This window comes from Sceloporus undulatus, unplaced genomic scaffold, assembly GCF_019175285.1.
Source record: "Sceloporus undulatus isolate JIND9_A2432 ecotype Alabama unplaced genomic scaffold, SceUnd_v1.1 scaffold_16, whole genome shotgun sequence".
In the NCBI taxonomy this organism is placed as follows: Eukaryota; Metazoa; Chordata; class Lepidosauria; order Squamata; family Phrynosomatidae; genus Sceloporus; species Sceloporus undulatus.
In genome coordinates this window covers 3,364,315-3,377,287 of record NW_024802938.1, presented here as the reverse complement: position 1 = coordinate 3,377,287, position 12,973 = coordinate 3,364,315, and the positions used below count along the sequence as shown (strand labels likewise).

Here is a 12,973-nt window from a genome sequence, read left to right as displayed (position 1 = left end):
AACTCTCCACAAGAGCTGCAGTGGCATTCAGGGTTAAATTACTCTGATTCAGGTAAATTATTAGTGGGCACTTGCTTCCAGAGGGATTCAGGGAGGGGGAATCTGCCCAGTTCCATCCTGCGCAAATAGGTGGGTTGGAATGGGGCCCAAGTTTCTTTAACTCTTCCAAAAAAACAAAAACAAAACTGAGTAAGTGAAATATTGTTCTATTGCTGCTATCACCTCTAGGTAATTCAAAATCTCTTTTGGAAACAGGAAATAGTCAGATGCAGCAAGATCTGGTAAGTAAGGTGGATAGTCTATATGCACTCAGTTCCCAAATTCTTCAAAATATCCATCATCTTGCCAACCCTGTGAGCAGGTACATTGCACTGCAAAAAGTGAACATCTTTCCACAGCTTCTTTCACTATTTTTGGCCTGTTACAGACTGCCAAAATAAAGCTGCTTCGGGCCTCTTTGGAGGTATGCTATTCAAATGATGCATGCATCCTAAGAATCCAGAAGCTGCACCAAAGCTGCACTCCAGTGCTTAAGAATGGAATGTGGCTTTGGCGCGGCCTCCGGACTCTTAGGACCCATGCATCATTTAAATAGCATACCTCCAATGAGACCCAAAGCAGCTTTATTTTGGCAGTCTGTAACAGGCCCATCTTTCAGTGCCTCCTCTGATCATCACAGCAAGAGTCATCAGAGTCTGCATCAACTGTTTGGCCCTTCTGAAGATAGTCATCAAAATACCTTTCTTATCTCCTTATCTTGCCTGCTGCTCAAAGTGAATGACATTGTCAAGTTGGTTACTAAAAATATACAAGTCATGAGGCAAATCAGTACATCATTTATTGTCGAGGTTAGTCCAAGTCAAGAAACTAAAGTGATTTGAGTCTGACTTGAGTCTACATCACTGTTACTAGGAAGCCAATTGTATAACCAAGTCAATCAGTTGACATCCTTAATACTACTGTAAAACTAATATTGAGAAGTCTGTGTAAAAAGGCAAGGACAGCTAATATAAAGAAATTATGCAAAAACATCACTTTTCTGTTTATGGCATTGTTTTCTTTCTGCACCCATATGCTGCATATACAGAACTCTTGCTACCTCAGTTTTGCTATAATCCTCCATGCAATAAGAAGCAAAAATATTATGGAGGGAATCATGTATCATGAAGAAAACCTAATTGCAAAATCATAAACCTGGCACAGACATTTTGCAGAGGAAGCATACTCTTTAGCTATTTCTTCAAACTGGCACATATATTTTAACTCAACAGTATCACTTTAAAGACATTGGCTGCTTGCAGAAAATGCTTACCAAGGGAGGTGGTGGTGTTTCCTCTTTTGTCTTATGTGTTCCTAAAGTAAATAATGGTTCAGTGTACATTTGGTAAAAGTCCAGTGGACTCCTCTAAACAGAAATGTCAGCATGCAGAGATGGCCTTTTAGCATGAGGACTGGAACATCAGGTGTGATAAGGACCTGAGTTTGTCAGTTCCCTTCCTGTTTCTGGTAGTGAGACATTTAATATTGAGTACAGTTGGCTCTCCAAATCCACAGATTCATGGCTTGAAAATATTTTTTAAAACTCTAAAAACCCAACTTTAATTTTACAATTTAATATAAGGGATTCCATTTTACTACCTTGTTGTATCTACCTGAGCATACACAAATTTTGGTATCTACCGAGGTGTCCTGGAATCAACCCCCAGCAGATACCAAGGGCCCACTATATAAGGTGCAAAACACACTGCAGAAATAATGCAGTTTGAAACCACTTTAACTGCCCTGGCTCAATGCTACAGAATTATGGGAACTGTAGTTTTGTGACACAATTAGCCTCTCTGTCAGAGAGCTCTGGTGCCACAATAAACTACAGTTCCCAGGATTCCATAGCACTGAACCAGGGCAGTTAAAGCGTCTTATAATGAGATTATTTCTGTAGTGTGTTTTAGACCTAAGAACTCTGCACATAAAGACAGCCACACTATTGTCTGATTTTGCTTGAAGGTTCTTTGGGCTGCACAGCCCCAGATTTCTTTCTGGTGATCTCATGAAAACAGACACACTACTGTTGTCACTGATACTGAAAAGTACAAAGATCCCATAGGATGGAGCTACAACACTTAAAGTGGTGTCATACTGCATTATTGATGCAATGTAGCTGCACCCACAGTTTCCAGGCATGAACTGGGTGGCAAACTTTGAGTTCACCAAGTACTGACAAATCCCTCCCACCTCTTGTTTATTTAGAAGGGCAGCGATATAACAGTGGAATGACCATGATGTTTTCTGGCTCATTCATTGCCTGTAAATTATCTCTTAGGTTCCTGTCTTGGCCACACCTCTTTGCCTGAGAGTCATCTACTTGCATGGACAAACAACACAGAAAACAAGCATTTGCATGTCATGAGCAGAAACAAATGTAAGCACAATTTGGATTTCAAAGGCCTTTTATTGGGAAATTCTGTTTTGTTATGCTAAGGCAACATGCTGCACCTTAGCTGAGAATGTTGGCACTATGAAGCACCAAATCATTGTTGTCAAGATGAATACATAAACCCCACTTACATTATAATGTCATAATTTTCTCCACAGAACTACGTAGCATTTCCATATGACAAGATTAATATAGATCTGAAAACTGAGCTGCCTTGCCAAGTGCATAAAAAGTGTGCCTTATTAAATTTTTGGTTGAATCCAGACTTAGCCATTCTTCGAAAATACCCACTGAAATGAGGACTTTATCGCACATGGCTTTTAAACCACAATTAGAGGTGGAAAAAAGAGCCTTTATTTATTTATTTATTTATTATGGTATTTATACCCTGCTCTTCAGCCCTAAATGCTATCAGGGTGGCTTACAATTATTATTTTTAGTTAGACAGTTACACTTATCACACAATGCTACCTTCAACCTGTAGCTGCTGTGTCTGAGGGCATCCCTTTTCGTTGATAGGAGGAACCCATCAATGAGCTCATAGACACTCTGGTCATCAATTGTGAAACATCACTGCTGGGGCACTTGTGAGATTGGCAGCCATATTGTGTCAGTGTTTCCTCTTCTCCCCCTGTTGTCCCTCTGCTGCTAAGCATGCTAATTCTATTTGTATTATGATTATTTTCTATTTCTTTTCTTTCTTTCTTTCGAAAACTTAAGTCACAGTAGCAGAGTTCCAGAACTGCATGAAGAAATTAAAATAAAAATAAATCTAAAAAAAATAAAAGGCACACAGAGTAGGGTATAGAGGTTAAGGGGGTCTTAGGAAGAGAGTACAATGGTAGAAACAGCCCCAGTCACAGAAAAGACGTATGATAGTGGCTGCTCATAAACAGGTATAATTCTGTTTTCTTTAACAAGAATTATTGTGGGAAGAATGGAGGTCATGTGGTAATGTCCTTAGTCAAGAATAACTTAAATCCCATTGATTTTAATGGGTCAGCTATGAGGAAGTCTATATCCAACTCACCATTTCTTTTCTGTTCTCATCAGAAAAATGGTTCTCTCTACTGTTTATACCAGAGCTGACCAACAGTTAAAGGGAAAAAAATGACAATAACATGTGTTTTAACCCATCATCTTACTGAATGCATTGCAGTCACTCAATAAATCATTCTGAAATAAGACACATAAAATGAGGCCTGCTTATATCAAAGCAATAATTGTCTTAGAAGACATGGTTTTATTTCTTTGTGTAGAAAAGAGAGAATGCCTCTTTTAAGAATATGCCAGTTAGCAGTTTGATGTCTGGTCTACACTAAATGACAGCAGATCTCCAGGATTCAAAATGAAATTATTCTTAGCCCTACCTGGAGATGTCAAAAATTGACCGATTGAGTTTTTGCATGGCTTGCAGACACTCTATGGCCGCTCCCTAAGATGACTGTCATTTTTAGAAGTTTGTTCTCTCAAAAGGACATGTGGCTTGTTGCATCAAAATACAGACGTATATTATCATGTTTGTTTGCTGTCCAAATGGACCTATTCATCAAATTCCATCTGAACTGGCATCATGGTCTAATACTCAGATACACACACACAAATACACACACACACACACACACACACACACACACTGTTCAACAAGTTCTGGATGAATTCCATTACTATTTCCAGTGATTAACTAACTAGTCCATACAGACAAGCCAAAATAAAGCTGCTTCAGGTCACTTTGGAGATATGCTGTTTAAATGCTGCATGCGTCCTAAGAGGCCGGAGGCTGCACCAAAGCTATGCTCCAGTCCTAAGGATTAGAGCGCAGCTTTGGTGAAGCTTCTGGCCTCTTAAGGTGCATGTGTCATTTAAACAGCATACCTCCAAAGTGACTAGAAGCAGCTTTATTTTGGCCTGTCTGTATGGGCCCTAAATCATAAAGTATTTGGCTATGTGCACTGGGTTCTCAGCCTTTCCTAGGCACAGTACAGACTGGCAGGGGAATGCCAGTACAGACTGGCAGAGTTGCTGGAGCAACCAAACTGCATGGTGCAGCCAAAAAGAAGCCACCTAGAGCGACGCAGCCCTTATGATGCCGCTTCCACTAAAAGACGTATGGGCGTTCAGACGCCCACACGTCATAGACATGCTCCCCTGTGTGGGTAGTGCCACACAATTATGGAGCCGCCTGCACGTAGTAGGGCTCAGGAGAGTATGGTTGGTGCACGCTCTCGAGCCCTACAATCACTGCCAGGACACCATTTACTGGCAGTGTGTATCAAGCCCTGGTCATCTTAACCAACCCAACATTGAGTCAACATGGCACAGGAGTTTTCACTCTCTATTGAATTGTGCCATGGTTTTTGTGGACATTTTTTTGTAAATAACTCGATGTCACATTGTATCATAGGACTGACAGATCTAAAAGTGTATAGCCAAACTTGAATATGATGATCATGGTAACAAGGTGCAGGAGAAAGAAAAAAGAAAATGGTTGGCGTGCTGGGAAATGTAACAAGAATACCAACAGTCTGATGTAACAGAGCAAAGGACCATGAGAACACAGAGTACATAATACTGATTAGGACTTGGTTCAGACATACAGAGCCAGCAGTTCATGTTGAGGAGACTTGGATGCAGCCTCCTCTCTGTTACATACATCTCAGCAACTGGGTAGCTTATAGATTGATTATACTTTCAAATTGCCTGATAATGAAAGTTCTCTGGGAAATGTGTGAAACATTTTTAAAATATATCATCTAAATGATAACAGAGACAGCATATCATGAAACCAAGATAAAACCAACAGCAAACATAAAAACATAATATAAAGCGAGATTAAAGCCAGCATCCAAGCAGGAGAATGCTGTGATCTAAAAGCACTGAAAACAGCTCCTGAAATGCCTGTGAGGAGGGTGTTATGACTTTAACATCAATGTTCCAACCAGAGGCCTGGCTCCTTTTCACATTACTCAGTTATTTCCCTATGAGTCCACTTTAATGGTCATAGCTATCTCCTGTGGAATCCTAGAAGTTGTAGTTTAGTGAAACCCTAATAATGATGATGATGATGATGATGATGATGATGATGATGATGATGTCCTACCTCGCCCTGCGGATCGAGGTGGGATTACAGCAAAGAATAAAAACCACAATACAATACAAAATGCAATATTATCTACAAATACAGTCACTAAAACAACAGCAATATTACTACCAATCACTAAAAAGGCCAAATCATTGTCAATTTTCCGTGCTATCAAGTCAGAGTGGGAATGTTCCATAAAATCAGCTACAAAAGGTATAGGTCCATCTGAGAATCCTAAATGCCCTTCCCCTGAACTCCAGATCTTAGGATTCCATAGGACAGAGCCAGGGCAGTTGAAGCAGAATCATAATACCATACTTGTGCAATGTGAAAGGCAGAGCTGTGGAGTCTGAAGATTACTAAAACTCAAATTGTAAAGTGTCTTTTATTTCAAGTTATCTAGAACTGGGGAGGAGAAAACTCTTTACTTTTGTTCTTCAAATTAAACTTCCCCCTTTTTGAACTTTATATTCAGCATCAGAGCCTTTTTGGGTAAAAGAGTTTGATTTCACCAGGGTACCGGTATTGCACACCCAAATCTGCCACCATCTTTAATTGGATGTGTCTTCACAAGAGGTATGCTCAGTGAATTCACAGAGAGCATGGCAACAAGGCTTACCATAGTGAATGTGGGATTTGAATCTGCCTTCTTTTAATGTTTTATGTGACAATGCTTGGACATGTCTAAGGTACTGTAGTTCAAGAAAGTCATTTAAGGAATAATAGCCTGATTTTATACATGACATTCATAAGTCAAATCTAACCTGCACAGCAGAAATAATGCAGTTTGACACCGCTTTAAGTGCCATGGCTCCATCCTATGGAAATTGATATTTGTAGTTTTTAAAAATATTTAGCCTTCTCTGTCAGAGAGATCTGGTGCCACAACAAAGTACAGATTACAGCATTCCATAGTATTGAGCCATGTAAGTTAAGACAGTGTCAAACTGCATTATTTCTGCAATGCAAATTAGACCTTAGAAGCACTGAGTTCTAGGATCCAAACTCTAACAATGTTCATGCAGAGATACTGTAACAATGGCCCGTTCCGCACGGGCGTAAAGTACGTCCCCAGGACATACTAGGGTTAGGAAAGGGTGTGCTTTATGTATGCCCCTAACCCTAGTACATCCCGGGGACGTACAAAATGGCGGCACCCATTCTATACGGGCGCTGCCATCTTGACGTCACGGACGCATAGCGTTCACACGTCCTGCAATGGAAGTTACATCGCAAGTGCACCATTGGCCACTTGCGGCACCACTTCCAGGGCCCAAAAAGGAGCTGCTTTTTGCAGCTTCTTTTTGGTGCATCCGGGAACTGCGCGGTTTGACTGCTGCGATTCCAGGACGCAGTAACTGGTGGCGCCGGCAGAGTGCCCATTTTGGGTGCTCTGTAATGTGCCAATGGTAGCTTTTGAGTCCTTGGTCATGTTTAGTTAGGGTTACCCATCAGGTAGAAACTCATCTTATGTGACTTACCCCTTATCTAAATGTTGGGAAATAGAGTACTCCAGGATAGTCACTCTCCTTTTAAACAACTGTAATATAAACTGTAACATTAAAAATACTGTAATACACAGATGGCAAAATAGCTTTAAATAAATAACTTCACCCTTGAAGAGGAATTTCTTCCCCCAGTAACCCTAGGAAAAATTGAAAAGCCATGCTAGTGAGTCAAGGATCCAACTCCCACACCTGTTACTCCTGATCTTATTGATTACAACCGTTATTAGGAACAGTGCCTTTCTTAATGGTACTGAATTACAATTCCTATCATGTCAGACTATTGACTACACTGGGTAGGTCTGATGGGAGCTGATGCTTAATACAGTTTGAAGCATCACTGGTTTCCCAACTCTGGTTTAAATGTTTGCCTGTATTCATTCAACAATACTATCATATACTGTTAACTGTACACAGAATTAAGTTGCTTCTCTTCAAAGGTAAGCTCCACTGTTTTCCACATTTCCAGGGATTTAGCATGAATGCAATCCTAGTCAGTCCCAATGCAGTGTTGAGATTACTCTCAGGAAAGAGGGAGTTAACAGCTTCATCCACCACTTAAATGAATTAAGCTTTCCAGCCTTTATTATTATCCGGCATTTAATAGGTAAATTGGTGGGGTTTTTTTTTTTCATTCTTAGAAGCAGATAGTAATCTGAAAATCCCCATTGTAACAGGAGCAGCTCATGCATGCACCTAACAGATGGAAGCATAACCTGGTTTTTAAAAAGCTAGAGCAGCACTTTGATACTGTAAGGTCTGCTGGCTCAAGAATAGTTAGAGTTTACCTGAGGATAAAGGGAAGGCTATCTGCCACTTCAAGCAAACATATACACATTTACTATTTTAGTCTGCAAGGGGGAATTATATTCATCCCCTACCATGATTCACAATGAAATCTCTCTAACCAATAAAAGCTAGTGATTTATTTACTACAGCTAGGACCAATTTTTGCTCTTCATCTGTTTTTACTTTTCCAGACTTGCCTATCTAGGGAAGGGATATCCCATAGTCTACCTCATACCCTCCAATACTTCACAAATGAAAACTGGGGCATCTGTGGCCCTATAACATCAGAGTGTGGTCAAGATGGCAACCCATTATTGGACTAAGTTGTGGATAAAACATAGGGGCATGTAACAAAAGATCTAAAGGATGAAGCAAAGGAAAACAATGCCAAAGAACTTGCCAATTTCAGCAGGCATAACTGTTTGTGCTCACCCTAAAGACTTCATGCATGAGTAGGGCACTATAGTAAATGGTGGCTGTGTGATGTATGGGGGAGACAACTGGGCTCAGGCAAGGCTAAGAAAATGTACACATGTCAAAAAGAATGTAAAAGCAAAAGTCAAGATGCAGTATTCACTCTTATCAAAAAAGGAACCATCCCCTTCTCTGAGTAAAGCGGCAAAAGACAAGAGTCCATCCCAGGAGAACTTAAAAGAAGTACGGACACCCTCTACTCTTTTGGAACACTTTTGAGGGAAAGTGCCAAAGAGCTGCTTCTGCCACTATTTTCCTGCCCACACATTTAATAAAGCCAGAAGTAGCAGAAAGAGTATAGAGGGTGGTACTTCTTTTAGGTTCCCTCGGGACATGACAATATTATATTGTCATGAAGAATATTTCACATTTCAAGCTATTATAAAGAACTAATGCACAATCAAATAGAATTTATCCTCTCAGCTGCCTGATTGAATTTATATGTCATTCCACTGACAATTTTTCTCTGGCTAAGTTCAATAGAGGCGTTCATATCATTTAAGCATCTTGTCCACACTTAGAAAGCTACATCTGGAATATGGAAAAATTGCACACATTGAAAATTATACATTTCAGTTATAACTATATTCCATATTTTGAACTTGGATTCCACTCCCCCTTTAAAACTGAATAAACACAGAGGGGAACTTGGCAAATGTAAATGTCTGTTCACAACAGGGCTCATCACACTTAACTGTTTCATATTAAGATGATAAGGAGTGTATCATTCATTCATGCAGGGCTTTTTAGTTAGATGTTGCTATTCTTGTAACAATGTATTGAAGAGAGAAAAGACACATTTGCTTTTCCCTCAGCAGGTCAGAAGAAAAATTATTCTAGAAAGACCAGAGGTCAGAAAGTTATTAAGTAAGTACAATTTGTTCCTGTTACTCATTATAGTGCTTAAAGAGTAATATCTTATCCTTATTCCCAATCATACTTTTTGTTACTTTCTATTACCATTCAAAATAAAATCCACGCATATAAAACAGTGTAAAATGAGAAAAATTCCTGACAAAATGCTTCTAAAATGTCATTTCTTAAAAATAACATTTAAAAATAATTTTAAAATGTTACTCTTTACACAAAGCAACTTTGTTACCACTTGCATTACAATAATTTTGAAAGGAATTTTATTATGCCCTCATTGGCCCCCAAAGATTAACACTTTGCTTATAATTCACATCATGCAAAGAAAACTCACATAAATGTAGATAATTTTTCCAGTTTAACATTTGGATGAAAATCTAGCTGAAGTGTGTGAAATTGCTTCACTTCCTTGCCTCATCTATCCTACTCCATCCAACTGGGCTTCCAAAATGAGGGTGTTGTACACTCAAGACTTGGCACTAACACTTCCCATGTACAGATTTTTGAGTTTTTGTTTTTCTATAAACCAAAAACACATAGAGGGATCATTTCAACAAATCTGGTGCCTTTTCATAATGGGATACTTTTTGTTTTGTTTTTATGCACACGATTATTAATAATATTACACATAACATTACCTTCAGACTATGTTTATGAGGTGTATATCAAAAATAAATGAATTACATGTTTAGATTTGGGTCCCATCTCTCTCTCTCTCTCTCTCTCCCTCCCCCCCTCTCTAATATATTTGCGCATATATATATATATATATATATTCCAAAATTTTAAAGAATCCAAAATCTAAAACACTTCTGGTCCCAAGTATTCTGGGTAAGAGAGATACAGTAAAGCAAAAACATTGGCCTCTGGTTGTCAATAAGTTCATACCATTCAGAGGAAATCAATATTTTCCCCCCATTGGGATGACATTGCTGTCCGGAAATGCCCCTTATTATAAGATTTTGGTATTACTCCCTAACACTTACTCTAATCCTCACGCTAACCCTCACAACATTGGAATTTACACTGGGAGAAGTAAATACTGTGCTACTCAATCAAAAGTTCTAAAGGTTAAGATTTTAAAATTCAGAAACATAGCCAAGTTAGTCTGAAATATCAACATGCAAAGGAATCATGCGGCACCCTTGAGACAAACTGTGTGAAGAAGTTGTGGCATGAGCTTTCGTAGACTTGGTCTTCTTCCTCAGATTCATGGAGTGAACTGGTGCCCTGGAAGGACCTTTACAGACTGTATGAATACCCATGGAAATTGAAAATTTTGGGTATGATCACTTCATAAATTATGCCACAATTTCTTTAACAGAATCTTAAATTCCTTAACACAATCTCAAAGATGCTGCAAAAAAAAATTATTATTATTATTTAAAAAAAAAAACCTTTAGGAGTTAAATACTAGAGGCAGAACCCTTCAAAAGTTAGTTCTGACTGATGCTGACCAATACAACCTTTAGAAATAAGCTCCCACTGAACACAATGAGATTTACTCCTGAGTAAACTGTGGACAGTGAAGAAAGCTGACAGAAAGAAAATGAATTCATTTCAGATGTAGTGTTGGAGAAGAATGTTGAGAATACTGTGGATGGCCAAGAAGACAAATAAATGCCTGTTAGAACAGATCAAGCCCGAACTCTCCCTGGAAACCAGAATGACTAAATGGAGGCTGTTGTACATGAGAAGGCATGAATCATTGGAAATGACAATGATGCCAGGAAAAGTAGAGGGCAGTAGAGAGGGAGGAGGACCACATGTTAGATGGCTGGACTGAATCAGGGAGGCCATGGGCCTGAGTCTGCAGGTCCTGAGCAGAGGAGGTGAGGACAGGGGGCTTGGAGATGTCTCCTCCATGGGGTCACCATGAATCAAGGTCAACTTGAGAGCAGTTAACAATGACAAAACAAGGCTGTGGTTAAATTGCATGTCCCTGTAAAATGACTAGAAATGAAACAAGAGTGACTCCTACTTCATTGTTCTCCTTGCTGAAATGTTGCCAGAAGTATTAAAATAATTCATAGTGAGACTCTGCAGAAAACTATGAAGATTACTAGGTAAGATTTCATTTCCCCCTCATGCATGCATGACCCCTCTCCCTCTTCTTCTCTCTCCTTCTCTCTGCCCACAGTCCTTAATTTCCATGAATAATCAGTGCACACTGCACTGGAAAATCTTGACATTAAATACTCCTCTATTCATTTGCAAGACACCACCAATTTTTTTATTAAGTGTCTCTTGCTGCTTTGTGTCACACAATCAAATTATCTGTATTTATGGGCATCTGGGCATAATTCATTCGTTCCACTTAGGAGAAAGTATATTTCAAAATTGGTCAAATCATTCTTGAATTACACAGCAACTCAAAATGATTTAAACTGGCTGGTTCAATAAAGGGCTGTCAAAGCCAGGAAGGAATCATTCCTTGGCTTTTACTCAATACTAAAGTGTTTAGTCATGGCTCCTTTTAATTGTATTGAATACTTGGCTTTTTTTTTTTTTTAAGTGTTTCTGCTTTTAAAGAAAAAAATGCATTTTATCAATTGTAGAGCTTTTTTCTGAGCCAAGAATTCCAGTGTTTCAAGGATTAGGGTTTAATATATCATGAAAGGTTAGGGTTTAATATTCAGTTATAATGGCAATTGTCTTCCCAGTGAAGAAATATCTAGTTCCCAAAAATAGGACCAACCTATTTTCACCTCATTTCTGCTGTGCAGGAACATGGTTTGTCAATAATTGGCATGCAACTGTTTTTGTCTTAATAAATTACTTTGGCTCGTAGAAAAGAATGCTTCATTAAAAGAAACCAATAGTTTTCTTGGGACTTTTTTTTAACCAAGTGATTTTTGTTTTTGTTTTATTTTTTGCCTGAACATGATGAGTAGCTGAAATCTAAAGAAACTAGTCGCTAGGGACCATTAAATCTCAGTGAAGTTATTGTTACTGTTTCTAAGGGAGTTGAAATTTTATTACTTATCTTCTGTTTTCCTTTGTCCCTGGTCCTCATATGGCCAAGAAGGAATGGCCTCTGCTGGCAATGAAATCCCTAAGTACCATTTTAACTGGACAAAAGATTAACATTTGAGCCCGAATGTAAACTGGGCTGCAACTCTAACATCTTTACCTTTTTTTGCTTTTGCATGATTTTTAACATCTTTATCTGAAGAAGAAGCCTATGCCACTTTGAAAGCTTGGATGATACATTTTCTGCCTTTTGGTTGGCCAATAAATGTATCACTCTTGTGAAATCAGCAATTATAAACTGGAATTACAATTTCATCAGTTCTGCAAATAGGTTCCTCCTTAGTGTTTCCTCTAAACATGTTCTCTCTCTCTCTCTCTTATAACCAGTCAGCATCACATGGTAGCCTGTGCACTATTATAAACAATACTTAAATAGTAAAGCAATTAGTAAATCTATATACTTTATGTTGTTGTGGTAGTGGTGGTGGTAGTGGTGTACCTTCAAGTCATTTCTGACTTATGAGACCCCTAAGGCAAACCTACGCTGGAGGTTTCTTGGCAGAATTTATTCAGAGGGGGTTTGCCCTTGCCTCCTTCTGAGGCTGAGAGAGTGTGACTTGCCCAAGGTCATTCAGTGGGTTTCCATGTGTCTCCCAGTGTCCTAGACCAACACTCAACCACTACACCATGCTGGCTGTCTCTATATACCTTGGAGTGACAACTAATTTGTTATTTGACACAGTGCTAAACACTGTGTAAACACACGTAAACCCACTGGGTGACCTTGGGCAAGTCACACTCTCTCAGGTTCAGAGAATGACAATGGCAAACCTCCTCTGAAGTAAC

General features: G+C 39.0%; 1 long non-coding RNA gene across 1 annotated transcript in view; it reads left to right on the top strand.

The window, feature by feature from the left end:
• Positions 1-255: 255 nt before the first annotated feature.
• The window catches only part of LOC121917354, a 33,334-nt gene continuing 20,616 nt past the window's right edge, over positions 256-12,973 (top strand). Inside the window, exons 1-3 of the long non-coding RNA XR_006101008.1 lie at positions 256-281; positions 2,321-2,419; positions 9,103-9,151. This is a non-coding gene — a long non-coding RNA (uncharacterized LOC121917354). The remainder of the gene's footprint in view (positions 282-2,320; positions 2,420-9,102; positions 9,152-12,973) is intronic.